Source organism: Lynx canadensis, chromosome C2, assembly GCF_007474595.2.
Source record: "Lynx canadensis isolate LIC74 chromosome C2, mLynCan4.pri.v2, whole genome shotgun sequence".
In the NCBI taxonomy this organism is placed as follows: Eukaryota; Metazoa; Chordata; class Mammalia; order Carnivora; family Felidae; genus Lynx; species Lynx canadensis.
Window position 1 is genome coordinate 87,144,582 of NC_044311.2, and position 21,767 is coordinate 87,166,348.

A 21,767-nucleotide genomic window follows, 5' to 3' on the forward strand; every position below is an offset into this window, starting at 1 on the left:
GCTTTTTAGTGGATTCATTAGGATTTTCTATCTACAGAATCTTATTAATTACAAGTGGGAGATAGTTTCACTTCTTCCTTTTCAATCTGGATACTTTTTATTTACTTATTTTTTCTTGCCAAGTTGGATTAGCTAGAACCTCCAGCACATGTTGAATACAAGTAGTGACAGTAGGCATCTTTGTCTTGTTCCTGATCTTAGGGGAAGACATTCAGTGTTTCAGCACTAAGTATGATGTTAGCTGTGGTTTTTTAATAAGTGTTCTTTATCAGGTTGGGGTAGTTTCCTTTCATTTCTTGAGTGGTTTTTTTTTTGGCCAATGTTTATTTATTTGAGACAGAGACAGAGTGCGAGCAGGGGAGGGGCAGAAAGAGAGGGAGACAGAGAATCTGAAGCAGGTTCCAGGTTCTGAGCTGCCAGCACAGAGCCCGACACGGGGCTTGAACTCACAAACCATGAGATTATAACCTGAGCTGATGTCAGACGCTTAACCCCTGAGCCATCCAGGCGCTCCTGTTGAGTGTTTTTACAATGAAAGGGTGTTGAATCTTGTCAAATCTTTTTCTGGATCTATTGAGATGATCATGTGGTTTTGGTCTTCTATTCTATTGTTATAGTATATTATATTAATTGATTTTCAGATGTTAAACCAACCTTGTACTCCTGGGATAAATCGTGCTTGGTCATGGTGTATAATCCTTTTTATATGTTGCTCATTTCAGTTTTCAAGTATTTTGTTGAAAAATTTTACATCTATATTCATGGGAGATATTGCTCTGTTTTTTTCCTATAAAGTGTTTGGTTTTGCTTTGAGGGTAATACTAACCTCATAGAGTGAGTTCGAAAGTGTTCCCCCTGCCTTTATTTTTTGGAAGAGTTTGTGAAGAATTGTTACTCTTTCTTCCTTAAATATATGTTAGAATTCACCTGTGAAGCTATATGGGCCTGAGCTTTTATTTGTATGGAGTTATAAAATTCTTTTTTTTTTTTTTTTAATTTTTTTTTTTTCAACGTTTATTATTTTTGGGACAGAGAGAGACAGAGCATGAACGGGGGAGGGGCAGAGAGAGAGGGAGACACAGAATCGGAAACAGGCTCCAGGCTCTGAGCCGTCAGCACAGAGCCCGACGCGGGGCTCGAACCCACGGACCGCGAGATCGTGACCTGGCTGAAGTCAGACGCTTAACCGACTGCGCCACCCAGGCGCCCCTAAAATTTCTATTTCAATTTCTTGTTATAAGTTTATATAAATTTCTATTTCGTCTTCAGTCAGTATCCACAGTTTGTGTCTTTCTAGGAATTTCCCATTTCATCTAAATTGTCTAATTTGTTGGCATACAGCTATTCCTAGCATTATTTATAATCTCTCTTATTTCTGTAATGTTGGTAGTGATGTTCTCTCACTCTTGATTTTCATATTTTGAGTGAGTTTTTCTCTCTTTTAATTTGGTCCAGTTTAGCTAAAATTTTGTCAATCTTGATTATCTTTTCAAAGGACAAATTTTGGTTTGATTAACTTTGTTGTTTTTATATGTGTATACTAATCTGTGCATACACATACATCCATAATTGTTACTATATTATATCCATCTGTGACTATATTAAGCTAAACACAGGTTCATACTGATATCTCCAACTCCAATCTAGCATCACATAATTCATTCTAGCCTTTCCCCTTGCTCATCTGTAACTTCATACTGCAAGAGTAGTAAATTTGGCTCCCATTATCTGCCACCCACTTACTTATTTGTTTAATCCCAGTATATGCGTATAGTGGTTTCAGGATTGTTAACCCATCTGCATAGGAAATAACTTTATCAATTAAAGTATAGTGCTCAGGTACAGTTCCTTTTGCCTTTGGTCTTACAATCTCCACTCATTTCCAAAGTCATTTAGGTCAACATCCACTCTCTTCAGTTAAATTATTATCATATATTTTAATAACAGATTCTTTATCATAGTCTACATTCTACTCTGGGATTTCCCTGACCTAATTTTTTTACATTAAGGTTGATTCCTTGTGCTATAAAGTTCTGTGTGTTTGAAAAATGCAGTCTCATGTAACATACAGAACAGTTTTACTGCCCTAAAATGCAGTTCATCTATTCAGCCCTCTCCACTCCCCACACTCCTGGCAACCACTGATATGTTTTATATTTCTATAATTTTTACCTTTTTCAGAATGTTATATAAATGGAATAGCCTTTTAAGATTGGCTCTTTTCACTTAGCAATATGTGTTTCATTTAGCAATGTTTTGTATGTTGTTGCATGAATTAATAGCTCCTTCCTTTTATTTCGGAATAGTATTCCATTGTATGGGTGTACTGGAGTTTTTTTTTTTTTCATACCTTCACCTTTTGAGGACTATCTTGGTTGCCTCCAATTTTTGCAGATTATGAATAAAACTGCTGTAAACGTTCGTGTGTGGATTTTTGTGTACATAAGTTTTCAAATCTGTTCAGTAAATGCCTGTGATTGCCATATTGAATGGTAAAACTATATGTAACTTTATAAGAAACGGCCAGTCTGTCTCCAGAGTGGCTCTACCATTTTGTATTTCCACCAGCAATGAATGAGAATTCTTACACACTATGACAGAGGACTTTTCAACTAAAATGACTCCAAATCTAAATTTACGGCCCTCTATTAATCTTGCTCTTTACTGCTCTGATGGATCTAAAGCCGTGGGAAACCACAGGAAAGTAAGGGTGTGCCTGGGAGGGAGATACAGCCCCTTTGATGAATTTTATCAATCTCTTTGCCAATGGGTAAACTTATAAGCACCAGATGTCCAAGGACATCTCATTCTGCTAACAGTAAAGGACTATAGTCGCAGAGAGGAAAGGTTCTTTCTTTGCTAAACTGATAATCCCAACCTCTCATGTGAGATTTCCTCCAGGCCATGTATATTTTGCACCCCTTCCCAATAATCCAGATGGTACCGTGCTATAGGGAACTACAGATATTATATTTCTAAAACCAATACTTTTGTTAGCCTTTTTTATTTTGTTGTTGATAGTAGGAAAAGTATAATTTGGGTTGAATATCTTAGGATAAGATGGTCCCTTTCTTATTATCTTTGAATTCTAACCGGAGATGAATCTTAAGATACAACTGTGATAGGAGCAAATAACTATAGCATCAGGAGTCCTGGCTTTAATGAGACTCAGTAGGACTGACAGGTACTAGGACACATTTGGGGAAAGGGGGTCAGGATGATCAGTGAACAGGAAAGACAAAAAGAATAATAATTTATTGGGGTGCCTGGGTGGCTCAGTTGGTTAAGTGTCCAACTCTTGATTTTGGCTTGGGTCATGATCCCAGGTTGTGGGATCGAGCCCCGTGTCCGGCTCTACACTGAGCGTGGAGCCTGCTTAAGATTCTCTCTCTTTCTCCCTCTGCCTCTCTCCCCTGCTTGCATTCTCTCTCTTCTCTTTCTCTCTAAAATTAAAAAGAAAAAGAATATGAATAAGAATTATCTGGGGAAGAGGGAAGGAGCCCATGGCAGAAGTGGATGAAGGGCCCCCTGGGCCTGAAATAGAGAAAGATGAAGGAAGTTGGTCTAGAAAGTCAGGAGGGGAGAACAATTGGGGTCTGATCTGAATGGAAGCTGAGAGTGAGAAGTTTGGGGAGAAGAATCTGGGCTTCAGTGAGTTTAGGAGTCATTCTGACCTAAAGTTTTGACAATAGCATCAGCAACAGCTAATACAGTTGATGCCCCTCTAAGGTGTCCACACCATTCTAAACACTTTACTGCATTATCTCACTCAAACCTGTGAGATGAGCACTATTTTATAGCATTTTATAGAGAAGAGATATGATTGGGGTTTGGAGAACTTAAGATACCTGGAGATAAGTACGTATCTCTAAGACACTTATCTAAGATGAGATTTCAATCTGAGTTTTTTGGTTCCAAAGGTGCCTTCTTTTTGTCTGTGGGCTCTTGAATACCTTCTGTGCTTTAGCTGTGGGGTATCAAAGTGCTCATGGCCTGCCCAGATGGAACCTTCCGGATTTCCCCAGGCCTTGTTACCTCCAGGAGGCCCCCTACATCCTCCTGGCCAGTCTTCCCTCCTCTGAACCCTCAGAAGTCCTTGTCTAACAGGTCCCTGGCAAGCACATGTTGCCTTGAGTTTCAGCTTTTGCATTTATTATGCAATTCCTGAATTTTTCACAATCTGCTTTTTTCATTTTTTTTCCCCCCTAAACTTTTTTTCTTTTCAAACGACTTTGTGTTTTAGAACAGTTTTGGATTTATAACAACACTATGAAGACAGTACAGAGTTCCTGCCCAGCCCCCACACTCAGCTTCCCCCATTATTACCTGTTAGTGTGGTGCATCTCCCTCTTGACCATTTTCGACACACTTATGTACATATCAAACAACTTCCAGAACACAGTTTTGTTTGGAGTGTCTCAGCCTCCTCCTCACCACTTAGAAACCATCACTCGACACAGGCCAAATATCATGGAGCCGGGCCAAGGTGAAGTCCTTGCTCTTCTTCCAGGACAGTGATTTGGGGTGACATGCTGAGGTTTCAAAGCAGGACGTGTCAATATCTCTTTTCCTTCCTTGCGGAAACTTGAAACTCTCCCAAGAGTGAGCTCTGACAACAAACAAAAACAAAGATGGAGGTGCTGGAATCTCTTCTATGATTTTCACCAGCAGCACCCATTTTGTGATTATCTCTAATTCAGGGCAACTTGTTGGAGAAGTCACCCAATGAACAGGCTGGTTTTGTCTGAGCCCAGGAACAAACCGATGCCAAAGGAGTGCCCTTCAATAAACACTTATCGAGCACCCACCAGGTGGCTCTGGGGAGAGTCCCAGAATGCCCTAATCTGTAAAACACAGTGTTCCGGAGCAGGGAAGACAGGAGGCAGAGGCCCCAGCTTTGGGGAGGAGGATGTTGGGTTCTCTCTGGGACAGGTTGGATTTGAGTGGGTTATCCAGGTGGAGGTGTCCACAGGCACCTGGAATAAAGATCTGGCACTTAGAGAGAAAAAGGACCACAAATTGGTATTTGTACAGGGAGCAGAAGAATCTCATTGTAGAGGTCCAGATGTGAGCATGTGGGTAGCTAACCTTCAACTCATCACGTACCTTCTCTCAGATAATTCATGACATTTGCATATCTGTTGCCCCCCTTGTTTTATAAATCTTCTTAGAAATTAGATAATGATGAAGCACTTCTATAGATCCACTGTGCTGACCATTTTTCTGTGTTAAGTGATACGCAAATATGAAACAAGGATGCTCCTCTTAATGTTTCAAAGGCTTTTGATGCTGCAGAAGTAGAATAATAGGCTGCTGGAAGACAGATGAGTGATCAAAGAGAACTCAAGGGAAGGCTTCTTTTTTTCTTTCTTTCTTTTAAATGTTTATTTATTTTTGCGGGGGGTGGGGGGGGACAGAGAATCTGAAACAGACTCTGTGCTGACAGCAGAGAGCCTAATGTGGGGCTCGAACCCATGAACCGTGAGATCATGACCTGAGTTGAAGTCAGAGCTACCCAGGTGCCCCTCAAGGGAAGCATTCTGAGGCAGCTGTTTATTGGCACAGTGCCTGACACACAGTAGATCCTCCATAAACATTAAATACACCATAAATAAGATGAATGGGAATGTGAACCCATAAAGGCTCACTCATTCACAGACTGATTCTCTCTATTCTGTGTACACAGGGAAAATCAGAGGTATGCCTCAGACAAGCAGTAGGGACCGGACAGATGGCCCCAAAGCAGCTCAGGCTTACAAACAGGATGATGTTATATAGTCTCTCTTGCAGAGGGATCTTGCACACAAGCCCAGATTGGTGCCCGCTGCCACTCAGACAGGATGCTGGTTTAGGGCTATTCATGACCCAGCCCAGTGCTAAGCAGCCAGAGAGAAATGGGTCAGGGTAAGGGCGGGCCTTCCAGGAGCTAATTGCGCAGAGATATCCAGACAGGCTGAAGCAGCGGCTGTGGCTCAGTGTCTGAGGTCCTCAGGGGCAGAATCAGAGACTCACCCAAGGCTCGGTCTCTAGGGAAGGGCCTTGGTGGGTCAGGGACACCTCAGGTCTAGGCTACCCTGGGGCAGAAAGGATAGTCTTGAGAGCCCATTCCCAGGCAAGGCCCAACAATGCCACCTGCACTATGCCCGTACCAGTCCTCCACGGCTCCAAGTGTGAGAGTCCTGACACAGAGGCCACCTCCCTCTGCTAAATCGGGTGAATAAAAGGAAGCAGGTCAAGGCTGGTGCCCCCACTACAGCCAACCTTTAACTGGACTCCAAAATTAGATTCCCAAATGTGCACGCTGTGGTTTGTTTCATCTCTTGTGAGTGTGTGATTGGGCTGGCAGGGCGGGCAGGGAGGAGTGATATAGTAAAGCTAAGAGTTTTTGTTTGTTTGTTTGAAAGATGGGGGTGGGGTATTCGTGTGATGTTTGATCATTTTCGAAAAATCCTACCCTTGTTCCAGCCCTGGCTGGGTCTGCAGGAGAGGGTGGTGTTCCCGGGCAGAGTCTGCAGGGACTAGCTATCCAGCTGCTCTTGCCTGGAGTAACTCCGTGAAGTTCACAATAGGTCATTCCTCTAATTCAGTTTCAGAAACTCAATTTTTATCAGTTCCCCTATGGTCATTAAGAAATCTGCTACCCAACGGCACAAAACACTGATTCATCAGCCGTCTTCATTACTCTGTGCGGAGCAAGAGGGCTGCTGGCAAGGCTGAATCTTCATACTGGAGTCTAACATCCTCTCAGGAGGGAAAAGCCTCAAGAATTAGGATGAGTGGGTTGTTTGGCAATTGTGGAGTTCCAGCAAAGGAGCTGAATGGTCTTAAGGGCTGTTTTATTTAAGCTGTGATCGTCCCAGGAATTGCCCTTGTCCACGGAAAAGCTTGGTAGAATATAAGCTGCTACAGTTAGAGAAAACAGCTGCCAAGCAGAAACCACTTTCAAGTCAGCTGGCCACACAGTGTGCCCTCCCTGTGGGGCGTGCTGGAGAAGCAGGCTAATGAAACCTCTTTCCTCTACCTACAATCTACTCAAATGTGCTCTGAAGCAACCTGGGCATCACCAGGGAGCTTGTTAGAAATGCGGAATCAAGTCACAGGCCCCCACTGGGAACTTCTGAGTCAGAATCTGCATTTTAACAGACCCCCAGGAGACTCGCATGCACAGTATAGCTTAAGAAGCCCCAGGCTAGCGTCCAGGCTCCATGTGGATCTCAAAATCCACTTCAGTTTGATTCAGCCTCAACACCTGCAGGGAACCTGCCTTAGTAAAGTTAAGGGTGGACCTGGGATCTCCCTCCGTTAATGCGGACAGCACTGGGCCTCAGCAGGAATGCCTCCTGTTCCCTGGATTCTCTTTCCCTTTGGAGCTGCCGCTGCCTACATTTGAGTCCTGTGTTGGACTTCATTACACAAGCCAGTGGGTCCCTTCAGATGCTTCTTTGTTTGAATCCAGTCTCAGAAGCGTAATCTTATGAGGTTTAGAAGTGGTTTATCAAGGGGCGTCTGGGTGGCTCTGTTGGTTGGGTGTCTGACTTCGGCTCAGGTCATAATCTCGCCGTTCGTGAGTTTGAGCCCCTCATCGGGCTCTGTGCTGACAGCTCAGAGCCTGGAGCCTGCTTCCGATTCTGAGTGTCCTTCTCTCTCTGCCCCTCCCTGCTCAGGCTCTGTCTCTCTCTGTCTCTCAAAATAAGGTTAAAAAAAAAAAAGTGGTTTATCATGACTACATTTTAGCTTGGCTGCTTTCTGCTTACCTGGTTGTGGGCTGTGGACCTTCATGTCATCAGTTAAGCAAATTCAAAATCTCACTGTAGCATAGGTTACTTCTGGGAAATGTTCTGAGAGATTGTTATTCCAGGCACACTGCACCTAGTGAGCTTGTCTTTATATCTTAGGGTCTTTTATTTTGTGCCGGTGACATCAAATTCCGTTACAAATTGGACTCAAACCTTCCTAAGATGAGTATGGTTGTAGGTCCAGGCTGGAGTAAGTTACTCTACTCTGGGCACAGAGCTTCGACCATCTGCCTGTTGGACAGTATTTCAAAATTCCAACTTAAGATGTAGTGAAAGGTGGTTTTCAGATAGAAGATCTCAAAGATCTGAAGCTAGGCTATACCACTGAAAAAGCATGGCACTTGAAGTCAATTGTTTGTATTCTTTGTGCTTCCATTCGTTCACCTATAAAATGGGTATGGTGCCTATTTCACGGGATCGTTGGGAGGCTAAGATACAGTGTGTGACACAGTAGAAGCACCCCACCCAGCGCCTGGACGGGGTCTGGGCTCAGTGAATGTTAGTTGCTCTAGAACCCTGGCTCTGGGACACAGCTTCCCTACCATTTAAGAGACTGTATGAGATGAACCAGGGCAAACCGGGCCAGCCCTCACGATGTAGCCACCAAAAAGTTGCCTCCTTGACCACATTTCCATGTATGAGAAATAAAAATTTCATCACAATCATTTTACAAACCAAGGGAACACTTGTCTACTTGTCTATATTAAGCTGAAGAAACCAAAAGTTTCTGATGATACGGTATTTTTCCCCGAACACTGGATGTGCTGACTTGGGAGTTAGATTTAATCATCTGCTTGCAAGTGTCTTCTGGACACATATGTTCATTTTCCCTGTTCACATCAGCAGCCACCGAGCACGTCACAGTGTTTTTTCAAAGGCCTCTTTAGGCAATGTTTGGCCACATGGCATACAGTTTACCATAAGTGTTCTTGTTTAAGATGCCAGATGTCCACCATGGAGGAAGAGAAACTCCCAACAGGAGTGAAAGAATTGCAAAGTACAGATGTCCAAAGGAGGAAGATGAAAATAAGAAACACTAACAGATGTGCTGATATTTTGGAAACAAAGTTAATATGATTCTTTTCATTCAGTAACTCTCCTTATCAAAGGTAGCATACATTGGGAGAATTTAAGGAAATCAGGATCTTGCAAGGACAAATATGAGCGCACCGCAATTCTGTTAAACATTTCTGGAGCATCAGTTATACTACAAATCTTGTGTTTAGAGTGATCTGAGATTTCCTCCTCAACATGAATATGAATCCAAATTTGAAATGCTATTAAAGCTGAAATGAAAACTAAATGGATTCCCCAGACCCCCAAATATTGGATCTTCTCAAATTGTCCTACTTGGACAGTCTCTGAACCTCTTTAGTAAAGATTCTGCCTTGGGGAGAAGGACTGTATGTATACAGTCAGCTGTGCCATGATTAGATTCGTAAAGAGATAGTAAAGTGGAGTTGTTTAGAGCTGGGTTCAGAAGCTAGTTTGCCTAGGTTTGAATTCTGCTTATCACCATTTATTAGCCATTATGACCTGGGGCAAATTCTTTAACTTCTGTAGAATCCTAGTTTTTACACCTAGAAAACAGGGATAATGTTAATTGTTATTTCTAAGGATCATTAAGAGGATCACATGAACTAATCCTAATACCGTAAAAGGATGAGAGTTGTTCCCAGCGCCCAGTAGATGCTCAGTAATCCTAGCAGCAATTGTTCTGTTATCATTCGGTGCTGATGGCGAGGACACTCCCCGATGCAAGCAGGCTACGCTCCTTTCCATCATGAGCTGACTAGACTGGTGATATACTGGGACGGACAGTCTTGTACAGTGTATCAGACTGCAACAATGTATGGATATCACATTATCCATGGAAATGAGAGAAATGTGGGCTACTCGTACAATCAGCAAGTACATGGCAAAACTAGAATTTCAACTCAGGTCTCTCTGCTCCAGTGGCCAATCTGTTCCCATTAAACCCTGTTGAAAGGTCAGCATGAGTTGACAGTGTGCAGTGATGGTAAGGTAGTGAATGGGGTGGCAGACAGATGGCCTTTGTAAAGGCGGTAGCCTCTAGGACAGAGGAACGTGACGCTGTTCCACCTAGACTGGTCAAACCACGCTTCCAGGAGTGACCAGTGGGTGGGGGAGATGTGGAATTGTGTCCTGTGTTAGCCCTTGGAAGGGATTAGGATATTTAATCTGAAGAAGAGAAGACAGCTGTGGACATGAGAGCACTCTTCAAGCAATAGCAAATGGAGAAAGTAGAGGGAGCGACAATTCAGTTTAATACAAGTAAAAGCTTTCTAACCATCTGAACTATCCAAAGCTCTCTGCTTTGGGAAGTGACAGATTTGCTCTCATTGGAAAGGTTAAGGAGAAGCTGGGTAATCACTTGATGGTATGAAGCAGAGGGATTTTGTTCAATTAATTCAATATACATTTATCAAACGTCTGTTATAGGCCAGGGATGGTACAGGAGTTAAAGTTCCCGCCAGACTCGAAGCTCTATTTTGCCCAGATGAAACTAAATAGAACCTCATATCTTGCTCAAAACTCCAGCCGAGAACACTGGCAAATGGGCATAAATATCCTTATAATCAATTTAGAAATTAATCATTCTGAATTCTTAATTAATTCTTATTAATTCTTCTTTCCTTGCCCTGAGTAACTTTTGCCACTTGCTCTAAAATAGGAGCAAACTTTTCCATAGTAACCTGGCTATTGCTCTTACTCTATGTTCTCCTGTGTAAGCTTCCTTTTAGTACAGGGGAAACAAAAAATGATTTAGTCAGCAGAATTAGGACAGGAAACTGAAGGTTCCCAAGTACATTTTTAAAGAAAAAAAAATGAAAAATAAAATGGAAAATAGTACCAGCCTCAAATATGTGAGCTGACAATCTACCTCCATTCTTTGGAATGCATCCTGTTCCAATGTGCAGAGCTCCACATTTTTATTTTATGACTCTGGTCCTAAAGTGATTGCCCTAGGCTTAGGATTCCAAGGTAAAGAAATGGATACAGTTTGTCAAATAGGAGATGTGGTCGGGGCTGAATGTGCGTTAGGGTGGCTTCTGTGGTGGTTGCTATGAACACCTACTGTGCGATAGGCAGAGCTCTGCTGTGATTGGCCAAAGTGCGTGCCAGGATTTGAAAGCATTTGAAAATAGTTTATGGGTGTTTTCTAACTCATAAAACCTCAATCAATATTTGCAGAAGTGTGGGGTGGTAGAAAGTTGAAACAGTGGGCAAAGTAACAGGGAAAAACCTTGGGAGTTGAAATTTAACTTTGAGCAAGTCATTTGTCCTGTTCACTAACAAGACTTGTGCTCTGAGACAGGAGATGGCCTCCGAGTGTGGTTTTCAAACATAGGTCACAGCCCATTGAGATATCAATTTAATGGACTGAAATCAACATTTCAAAAATTAAACGGAAAGCTCCATAGTGTTTTGTACATAGCAAAGGTATTATTTCATGAAACTCTTGTGAACACACATACATAAACACACATACACACACAAACATATACACACACATGTATACGGAGTTGTGAAATAAAATTTTACCAAAAGTTTTAGCATCGAGTGCCATCAAAAATATTTGATCCTGGGGTGCCTGGGTGGCTCAGTCAGTTGGGTGTCTGCCTCTTATTTTGTCTCAAGTCATGATCCCAGGGTCGTGGGATGGACCCCACACTGGGCTCTGCACGGAGCATGGAGCCTGCTTAAGATTCTCTGTCTCTTTCCCTCTGCCCCTCTCCCCCACTTTCTCTCTCTCTCTCAAATAAAGTAAATAAATAAATAAATTGAATCTAAAAAAACTAAAAAATTTTTTGACCCTAAGAGACCCCATTTAGCATTTGGACCATAGATATGACACCAGAAGGAACAAATGGTTTTGGATCCTCTGTTAGTGAGTTGGCATATTAATGTGTTTTTAAAATTGTGATAAAATATACATAACATAAACAGATTAGTTAATTAGTTAATTTTGAGAAAGAGTGAGTGGGGGAGGGCAGAGACAGAGCCAGGCACAGGATCCAAAGCAGGCTCTGTGCTGATAGCAGCGAGCCTGATGCGGGCTTGAGCTCACAAGCTGTGAGATCGTGATCTGAGCCAAAGTCCAACACTCAACTGACTGAGCCACCCAGGCTCCCCCAAAAAGATTAATGTTTTTAAATGTAAGAAACAAAGTACTAAAACGAAGAACCTCCCACCTCCAATTTGCATCCTCTAGTACCTTTGGGTTTATGATGCCTTTCCCCCTCCTCTACTCACCTTTTTTTTTTTTTTTCTTCCTAGGTTCCTGGTCTATAACTAAGGTAAGAGGTATACATTTTGACTTTGATCTTATGGGACAAGCAGCCAAAGTTCCCTCTTGCTGCATCTGTGCCTGAGTTAGAGAGGAGAATGTGTCTACATGCAATTGTACATTTCTGTTAAAATAGGTTATTAAAAACAGTTAAACAGAAAGATTAACTAGAATCTACATAGGCATATAATTTGGAGCAGGATTTAGAGAACTACAGGTATGTCCTAATGGGCACATCAAAGCCTTATGTATCTTTTCAGATCTGGACATTTCGCTGTCATAGACCCCAGCTTTGCTTTTATTTTTGCTTGTATTAACATTTGCATCCTTGTTATCTGTCTTTTAAGTATAAATTCTGTTTCCCCATTTGTCTTCTGTGTCCCTGTCTTTTCAGAGGTATAGATTTGTCATATCTGCTTATGAGTCCTTTGCCTGATGCACAACACTACTACAGTAAATGTTAATAATAATGGCAATTAATTACCTTTTCTTCTCAGCCATTACCAATGAGTCTTTTTTTTCCTGTAATCAGGATATTGAAAGCCGTTAAAGACAACTTTCCTTTTCTTAAGTAATAGTTGCTTAGAACTTTCCCATTTCCAGGCTTTTCCCCACTCTGGCCACATTTACTCAGTGGCTTGGGCTCTGAACTAGCTGCACATTATATCTGTATAACCGTGTGGTTTAAGGAACTTTCCTACTTTTTAATTCACTGGCGAAGGAAATAAAAGGGTGTTATCTCCATGTGGCCAATGGGGAAACTGATACATGGAGCCATTAAACCCATGTTTCTACACCACAATCGGTAACAGCTCTGAGACCAGTTGCTGACTTCTAGGCTGGGATGCCTTTTCACTGTGTCAGTGGCTTTTCTGGCTTGTTTTTTTCCTGCAATTTCTCCTTCACCAAATAGCAAGACTTCTGCTTTCATCTCCAGGTGAAGAAAAAAGGGAGAGGGAGAGAATTTTATAGCTGATGACTCCTGTAACCCTTTTCTCCACCGGTAATTCCCCTGATGTGGCTGTCAGGTATTTCTGTAGACTAGGGTCTTTTAACATTGGCATGCCACAGGCTCCTTGTCACTTCAGAATCTTTGCGCAAATCATTCTCCTAGGCTGAAAGCCTCATTTCTTCCTCTTCATTGACCTAAAATCCTACACTAGTCTGCAGACATCTTCCATGTTACTTTTTCTGCCTGACTCTGCTCCATCCCACCCAGGCTGACTCCACCAACGCTGACCAAAGTCTATTATGTGCCAGTTTACTGTGTGTTTTTTAGGAGCTTGCGCCTGCCGTTTCTCATTTAAACACACAGAAAATCTGCAAGGCAGGTATTTTAATCCCATTTTCAGTAAGCATTACTAAGAGAGATGAATTTTGTCTGAATGACCCATCTGTATGGCAGGGCAAACATTTAATTACCTAACACCTGCTCTTCTTATAGTCCTGTGAAATACCTCTTCCCATTTAAAGCCCCAGGCCCGTCTCCCATTCCTTAGCTCAGCATGGCATATAAGCCGCAATTGTCCAGGATGGAGGAAAAAATTTTCCTTTCCCCAAACTGCAAGAATTTCAGTTCTTTTTTTTTTTTTCTCATTTATTTTTTATTATATGAATTGTCCAAGAATTTCAGTTCTAAGGTCTCTTAAGTCTGAAGAAGATTGGACCTTGAATAATAGCCATTTCAGTTAGGCCAGATAGTTTAAATAAAGATGATGAAAAGCTGATGTCATTGCAAGCATCCAAATTATTGGGTCTCCAGAAGTGGGAGCTAATGTAGTGTAATAATGGCAACCGCAATGACAACAATGAAAATCAGATTAAAAAAATAAGATGTTGGACCATTTGTATGGAATACCAAACAAAGCAAACTTGCCTCTCAGTGGGTATAGATTCTGCAACAAAGCAAGACAAATTTATATTCATCTACTTGAAATTGCAGAGGAGGGAGAGCCTGAAAAGCTTCTAGGGAGAAAGGGGTAGTAAAGGGAATTTAATTCCATAGTGTCCATTGTTGCTAATAAAAGATATGAATTAAAAATATAATTGACATACTGTTTAAGTGGTGTCCTCTTGGTTGTTTCATTTAGTGACTGTAAATTTTTTCAGGTTACCTTTAAAAAAATTTTTTTTTCATTATGATAAGTGTACTTTTTAATTACCATTCCCTACTTCTCCCATCCCCCTTCTGACTCCCCTTTGGTCACCATTAGTTTGTTCTCTATAGTTAAGAGTCTGTTTCTTGGTTTGTCTTTTTTTTTCTTTTCTCATTCATTTTATTTCTTAAATTCCACATATGAGTGAGGTCAGATGGTATTTGTCTGTCTTTCTTTGACTTATTTTGCTTAGCATTATTATCTCTAGCTCTATCCATGTCATTGCAAATAGCAAGATTTTATTATTTTTATGACCAAATAATATTCCATTTTATCTGTACACGTCTTCTTTATCCATTCATCTATGGATGGACGCTTGGACTCCTTGCATAGTTTGGCTATATAAAATAGAGGTGCATGTATCCCTTTGATTTTGTGTGTGTGTGTGTGTGTGTGTGTGTGTGTGTGTGTGTGTGTGTCTTTTTGGTAACCACCAGCAGTGCTATTACTGGCCCCAGGGTAGTTCTATTTTTAAATTTTGAGGAAACTCCACACTGTTTTCCACAGTTGCTGTACCAGTGAATGTAAAATTTTAATTTGGATTTTCGTAGGTTCCTCCTAACCTTGGTCTCCTTAGCCCGTTTGTCCATGTGGCTGTAAGATTTTCACCTCGATTCCAGCCGTTTGTTAAGATCCCACAGGGCAAGGAAAGGGAGAAGGGGCTCAGCCGGCCCATTGTCGGAATTTCAAGGCGGCCCCTCCACAGCTAATCCCTATCCGTCCCATTCCTCGATTTCACTTTTTCCTGAGTAGACCCTCTAAAATGCAGCTATGTTTCTGCTTATAAGATTTAAAAATATTCCTCCCTGGGGCGAGATTTAAAGAACTGGGGGCAAAGGGAAGGGGGCGGTGCGCAAACCTCGTGGTACTTCCTGAAATTTAGCGCAGAATTGGGGGAAGAGCCGGAGCCCAAGCCAGGAAACGGATTTGCATTTTAAAGGATTGTTCATTGTCCCTCAGGGCTCCGACCTGGAAAGCTCTTTATCTATGACCCTTTTATGGCCCTGCCCGTTTTCTCGCTTTGTACCTGTTTGTAAACTTGTCCAATCTTCTTGCCTGGACCGACTAAAGGCGGGGAGCGGGTGTGATTGTTTGAAAGAGTTTAAAAAGTGACAAGAATCCTATTTTATTTGTTATGCATTGCACAACCTTATAATAACAATAATGGCAGTGAACATTAAAGTTCATCTACAATTATGCCCCCCTAATAAATCACTTGTTTCTGCTTTCCTTTTCATTCCCTCATGCATTAAACATCATGCAAAGCACTGTGCCCGTCTTGGTCCACGTGCATTTTTTACACATCCTAAATACAAACTTGCATTCTGCTTTTAATTCTTTTTCCTTTTTGCTTCTCCTAAGCACTTCTGAGGCTGCAAAATATATACTCACAATATGTCTTTATTGGCTACCTAATATTCCAACTAGGGCATACACTTTAAGGAATTATTTCAGTGTTAAGTATCCAAGATGTAAAAGTAAACGCCAACACCATCACCCTTTGTACTGCAAGGCCTGGAGGTCGGTCAAGGTTAGACGGAGGGCTCCGGGTATCAAGGCTGCGGCCCGGGACGCGGCGGAAGGCGGCGAGGAGGAAGCCAGTGCGGGTTCCACGGCTCCTCCCGGCACCTGCAGGCTTGGCGCCTTTTCCCTCCGACCACGCCCCAACCCGCTCCTCCCCGCCCCTCCGCGCACACTAGTCGAGCGCCCTCGTCCCAGTGCGTGCTCACGGCTCGCCCAAGGCAGTCCATTTCCAGGGCACCTCTGGGGTGTACGTGAGGCAGGAAGTGACGCAAAGCCTGGGGGGGTCGGAAGAGGGCGGGGCCAGGTTATAAACAGCCGGTTGGGGGCGTACATCCCCCACAGAGCCTCAGCTTCGGCCTGTAGCGGCTCGGGCGGTAGCGGCCGGAGGGGGAGACTGTGTGAGTGACGCGCCGATGCTAGAATTTCGCCGACCCTCCTGGCCTCCCCTCAGCCTGCTGGGCGGGTGCGAGCGGTCTCCGGTGCGGGCCCCCTTGGTGCTGTCCAGCTGCATTGGGGGACCGCAGGGGGCGCGGGGAGGCTTGCGGAGCCTTCGGGAGGAGAGGGCGGGATGGAGCGGGGCCCGCGTGCGGGACTGGAAGGGGCCGCCGCGGCGTGGGGAGCGGGCTGCAGGTGCAGCGAGGTGGAGCCGCGGCGCGGAGAAGGGCTGCCCTTCTCTGCCTTTCTGCGCCCTTCTCGTCTCGCCGGGCGGCGAATGGTTTCTCCGTTAAGGCACTGAAGGCGGGATGAGGGGTACCCGGCTGTCGCTCTGCGCCCCGCCATTCTGCTTCCGGCCGTTCCTCAGGCCACCCCGATCGCTTGTCCTCACTAGCTCGTCCTTAAAAGATACAGGACCTCGTGGGACAGCCATAGGCCGCGGGCGCGGGAGTGCGAGCCACGCTGCCGCAGCGTAGACTGGCTCTGCTGGGAGCACGTGGCTACTCCGGGAAGTTTCCCCAAAGAACTGCTGTCGGGGTGCGCGGGTGACCTTGAGCTTGTAGCCCTACGCTCTCTCGGCGCCTACCCTGATCGTGGTCTCACTGCTCAAAGTGACAGAGCTGTCCTCCACTCGCTTACGAGTGTGCCCTGGTAATTTGATGTGAGCTTCTGTAAGCCGTGCGTTTGAACTCCGGCACAACCTGATCTTTCAGCGATGCCGTTGGCTTTGTGTGTGGGTTCTCAGTTTTCCCTAGGCAGAAGCTGTTTGAATGCCGCAGGTGCTGACTCGAAGAATATTCCGATTGCTCTCCTTGTTATAAGATGGGAGATTCAGAAATAAGACTTCTACTTTGTGAAAGCTATGGTCTAGAGGCCAAGTGAAAGCTGTTTAGATTAGAGTTGGCTTTCCCTTTCAGGAAATTAGCAGTATGGTTAAAGGGCTTGCTATATTGACAAATGTCTTAGACGCCCATTGTGTTACTTTCTAGTGGATAGCTTTGTAGTGGGTAGGGTGAGTAAGAAAATATTTTGTGACTTGACTTTTTTCGGTTAACGTTTTTTCCTCTGTAGCGACCTTGGGTAAAGCAGGGAACTTAATTGTTTCTGCTTTCTCCCTTTTTTGGGGGGTGGGGTGAGAGGATAGAAGTAGGAAGTAGTTGTCCTCTTACAAAAGTACATGGATACCTGATATCTTTATTCCAGGCTTAGATAGGAGTTGGAATACTAGATGCTGATTCAGTTGCCTCTGAGCTAGGGAGTTTGACCTTACTGACAAAGACGTTTAAGGTGATTTCCAGAAGTTGTCGTCTACTGCAAAATTCAAGTTTAGTCTATTTAAAGTACTTCTTGGCTCTTCTTTTTTCTGTTTTGGATTATCATAAATTTAGTATACTTCACAAGATCTAGAACTTAAAACGTTTTGTCATCGATATGAAATATTTTCCAAAAATCGACTTACAGCATAGCACCTTTTAACTTTTCTTTGATAGAATATGGAATGTTTTTGTGAAGTAATGGTTGTGAACTTAGCCTGTACTGAAGATTGTTGGGTAGAGACAACAACTCCGCTAACCCTGCCCTAGGTTGTGGCAGTTATTTGCCTCTGATAACGTACTTAACTATAGTGGAGCAAGGTGCCCGGCGAAACTTGAATCAGACAACAACAAAAGCTAGTTAAAAATGATCCTCTGAGGCCTTTCGAACCCTTCTCTGGATGTGCCATTTGTCTGCTGTCTCAGATGAGCACTGTACAGGTAGACTGAATTGGACAATCATTTTACAGAAAGCTGAATAGAAATGAAGATTCTCCTTGTTTTCCTCCATGGGGTTTCATTTTAGACCCTTAAAGCTAGGAAAGAGCTTGACCATCCTGGGTAGACACAATTATTATATGTGTCCTGGGGGCCCTGAAGAAGTTTTGTAGGTTCATGTCATCTTTTCATTTCTCCTGCAAATGCATAGGGAAACAATTTGCAAAACAGGTATCCATAACCAATTGCTTAAGATCTTGGAGCCCCACCAGGTAACCTTTTAAGTTTTTCTACCTTTTTTTTAAATTTGTTTGTTTACTTATTTTGAGAGAGAGAGCAGGGGAGGGGCAGAGAGAGAGGGAGAGAGAGAGAATTCCATGCTGTCATCACAGAGCCCAATGCAGGACTCGAACTCATGAACCGTAAGATCAGGACCTGAACCAAAACTGAGTTGGATGCTTAACCGACTGAGCCACCCAGGTGCCCGTGAAGTTTTTCTACTTAAAAAAAAATTTTTTTTAATGTTTATTTTTGAGAGAGACAGAGACAGAATGCGAGTGGGTTAGGGGCAGAAAGAGAGGGAGACACAGAATCCGAAGCAGGCTCCAGGCTCTGAGCTGTCAGCACAGAGCCCCACGCGGGGCTCGAACTCACGATCTGTGAGATCATGACCTGAGCCGAAGTCGGACGCTCAACCGACTGAGCCACCCAGGCGCCCCTGAAGTTTTTCTCCTTTTTAAAATCTCCCTACTATCCATGCTTTGTCCTGTGATTCCAGAATAAACCAGAGTAGTGGCAGAGATGGGAGATGATTCCAGTTCCAAGTGCAAGGTTTTCATTGTATTCTTTTTATGTAATTTCCAAATGATATGAGAAATGAACTTTACATACATTTAAGTATGTCCCCATACTGTTAAGAAATAAAATATCTTTCTTTGTTAATTATTCTTTGTATATTCCCTATCAAGTATAGGGTAGCGAAATCAATCAGAGAAGCCTTCATAAAGATGTTCCCTGAGCTGAGTCAAGAAGAAAGGAAGGATGAGTAGAACAAAGGAGGGATGTTAGTAGAGGCAGGGACTGAATTCTGTCTCATTTGGAGATAGTAGAGGGCAGCATTTAGTAGGTAGTGAAGTTCTCTAGAACAGAGAGCCTTAAAAGCAAGTAGAGGAACTTTGTTTCATGTGTGCTGCAAGGACTTGAGGCTGTGACGCATTTTCCAAATGGAAGTAGGCTTGTCAATAATAAACAAGTGACTCATTCTTATTTCAGGTAAAATGGAGTAGCAGTTTTGGGTATGTTATACATAGATGACCATGTATTTTGGTGCAAAGATCCCCCCACCCTCAGCTGTATGTATTGTGTACAGACTCCTGGTCTTGAGACACCCCAAAGTAGCTTAAGACCTCAAGGTATTTACTGTATTTAAAAAATTAAATAGAAATTAATGCCACGTTTGAAGAAAGTAGGAATAAGATGATATGAATTATAAAGAAGTTTAGAACTGAATTATAAAGAAGTTTAGGACTGTAGTCTAGCTTGTACCTTCGCCTGCCTCCTGTCTTCCATCCCATGGCTCAATTAAAAGACATTTCAGAAAGAAAAAAAAAGACTCAGCTACTCCTTCCATTTCATGTTCAAAACATACACGGCTCTGTTTTGCTTACTTTAATTTTCATTATTAATGTGAGAAACTGAATACGTTTTCAAGTTATCATTGAGAGCACCAAAGATACACAAGGTGCTAATATGTACAAAAATCCAGCTGGTGTTTGGTTTGTCTCTTGTTATGGATTATCAGCAATGGTGGTGACATCGTGAAATAAGCTATAATAAAAGATGTTTGGCTTTTAGATGCCATCTTTTAACAGAACTATATAACTATAAACAGAACTGTTTATAGACAGTGATTATAACTGGTAGGAAAAGTTTCTCTGATGCTTCTAGAGTACATAAATTAGAGTGATTTCAGTTCAAAGAAAATTCAGTAAGGGGTTCTTTTCAATACACAGCTTTATCATGTATGAAGTCATTTGAAAGAATGACTCAATTTTTTGTATATAAAACTTAAGGAGTAACTTTTGTAGATATCCTAGAATTATCGTGTTATTCATAGATGCGGGGTTAAATTATGAAGTTAAAATGGGAATTGCCTAAGTCACAATTTTTTCCTCTGACTTGATTTCTTTATGTTATAGTCTTCATTTTGTGTCTGGATATTGAAATAGAAGTAACATACTGGTGTTCTCAGTAAAAACTGTACTTAGATTTTAATTATACAAAATCATAATTACATGTTCTATTAATATCTGTTTATGCAGAATTGCAATCAACTCAATCTCATCATTTATTTAAATCCTTTATTTAGATCATTTATTTAAAGTGTTGTCACTTTAATCTCAAAATTAATTTAAAACTGGAAACCTTGAGGAATGGCTGGTTCAGATCAGCATTAAACTTGTAAACTGGTTTTTCCTAGAAAAGGGTGATTAAAATTGGTTCAGGGTGGGGTCTTCTAGTTCTGGTTCTAGTGATTGGGTTTGTAGGGTTCTGGTGCAGTGATAATGGTAAACTTTTTGTACCAGATAGGGCAAGAGACTTTGCTTCTAAGAATATGATCTTGCTTCTTGGCTCTGGTCGTTAAAGCTTGGGGATTAAATTTTTGTTGTTGTTAATAGGTTTTGATAGGAGACTTTTCTAATGCCAGTTTATATAATGTCTTTTATTTTATAGTCTGTGTATATCTCAGTTTGCTTTGTGACATGTGCATGTTAAATGCTCTGTTAAGTGTACTTGTAGTGTAGGAAAAGCCTTAAAATAGTATGAAATAAATGACCATTTTATATATCTCAACATAATATCGCTTTATTTTTTTTTTTTATTGATTGATTTCACTTTATTTTTATTTATTTTTTTTTATATATATGAAATTTATTGACAAATTGGTTTCCATACAACACCCAGTGCTCATCCCAAAAGGTGCCCTCCTCAATACCCATCACCCACCCTCCCCTCCCTCCCACCCCCCATCAACCCTCAGTTTGTTCTCAGTTTTTAACAGTCTCTTATGCTTTGGCTCTCTCCCACTCTAACCTCTTTTTTTTTTTTTTTTTTTTTTCCTTCCCCTCCCCCATGGGTTCCTGTTAAGTTTCTCAGGATCCACATAAGAGTGAAACCATATGGTATCTGTCTTTCTCTGTATGGCTTATTTCACTTAGCATCACACTCTCCAGTTCCATCCACGTTGCTACAAAAGGCCATATTTCATTTTTTCTCATTGCCACGTAGTATTCCATTGTGTATATAAACCACAATTTCTTTATCCATTCATCAGTTGATGGACATTTAGGCTCTTTCCATAATTTGGCTATTGTTGAGAGTGCTGCTATGAACATTGGGGTACAAGTGCCCCTATGCATCAGTACTCCTGTATCCCTTGGATAAACATAATATCGCTTTAAAACATTTAGAGGCACTCAAATCAAATTAATTAGAAAATCTGGATTTCACTAAATACCTACCAGTGCTTTAACTTAACATAGAACTCTGTTGTTAGAGAGGTGTTTTTCACCTTTAAAATGGGTGTTAAGTTGCCTGGCTGGCTCAGTTGGTAGAGCATGTGACTCTTGATCTCTGGGTTGTAAGTTCAAGCCCCATGTTGGGTGTAGAGATTATTTGAAAATAAAAAAATCTTTTAGCAGTGCCTGGGTGGCTCAGTCGGTTGAGCATCCAACTCTTGATTTCGGCTCAGGCCTTGATCCCAGGGTCTTGGGATCCTGAGTGTGGAGCCTCC

The 21,767-nt window shown here is 42.2% G+C and overlaps 2 protein-coding genes and 2 long non-coding RNA genes across 4 annotated transcripts in view; 2 read left to right on the forward strand and 2 right to left on the reverse strand.

The window, feature by feature from the left end:
• ZDHHC19 (zinc finger DHHC-type palmitoyltransferase 19) overlaps positions 1–12,138 on the forward strand; it is an 85,285-nt gene extending 73,147 nt beyond the window's left edge. The window contains exon 4 of the transcript XR_004344091.1: positions 12,099–12,138. The gene's annotated coding sequence lies outside the window, so the exon portion shown is untranslated. The remainder of the gene's footprint in view (positions 1–12,098) is intronic.
• LOC115523085 lies at positions 3,891–5,334 on the reverse strand. Its single transcript, XR_003971634.1, has 3 exons — positions 5,107–5,334; positions 4,327–4,609; positions 3,891–3,967 (listed from the first exon to the last, which is right to left on the reverse strand). It is a non-coding gene; the product is annotated as an uncharacterized LOC115523085 (long non-coding RNA).
• LOC115523084 lies at positions 12,103–14,368 on the reverse strand. The gene is made up of 2 exons (XR_003971633.1): positions 14,164–14,368; positions 12,103–12,189 (listed from the first exon to the last, which is right to left on the reverse strand). It is a non-coding gene; the product is annotated as an uncharacterized LOC115523084 (long non-coding RNA).
• Positions 14,369–16,109: 1,741 nt separating this feature from the next.
• The window catches only part of TFRC (transferrin receptor), a 30,457-nt gene continuing 24,799 nt past the window's right edge, over positions 16,110–21,767 (forward strand). The window contains 1 exon segment of the mRNA XM_030328729.2: positions 16,110–16,186. The gene's annotated coding sequence lies outside the window, so the exon portion shown is untranslated.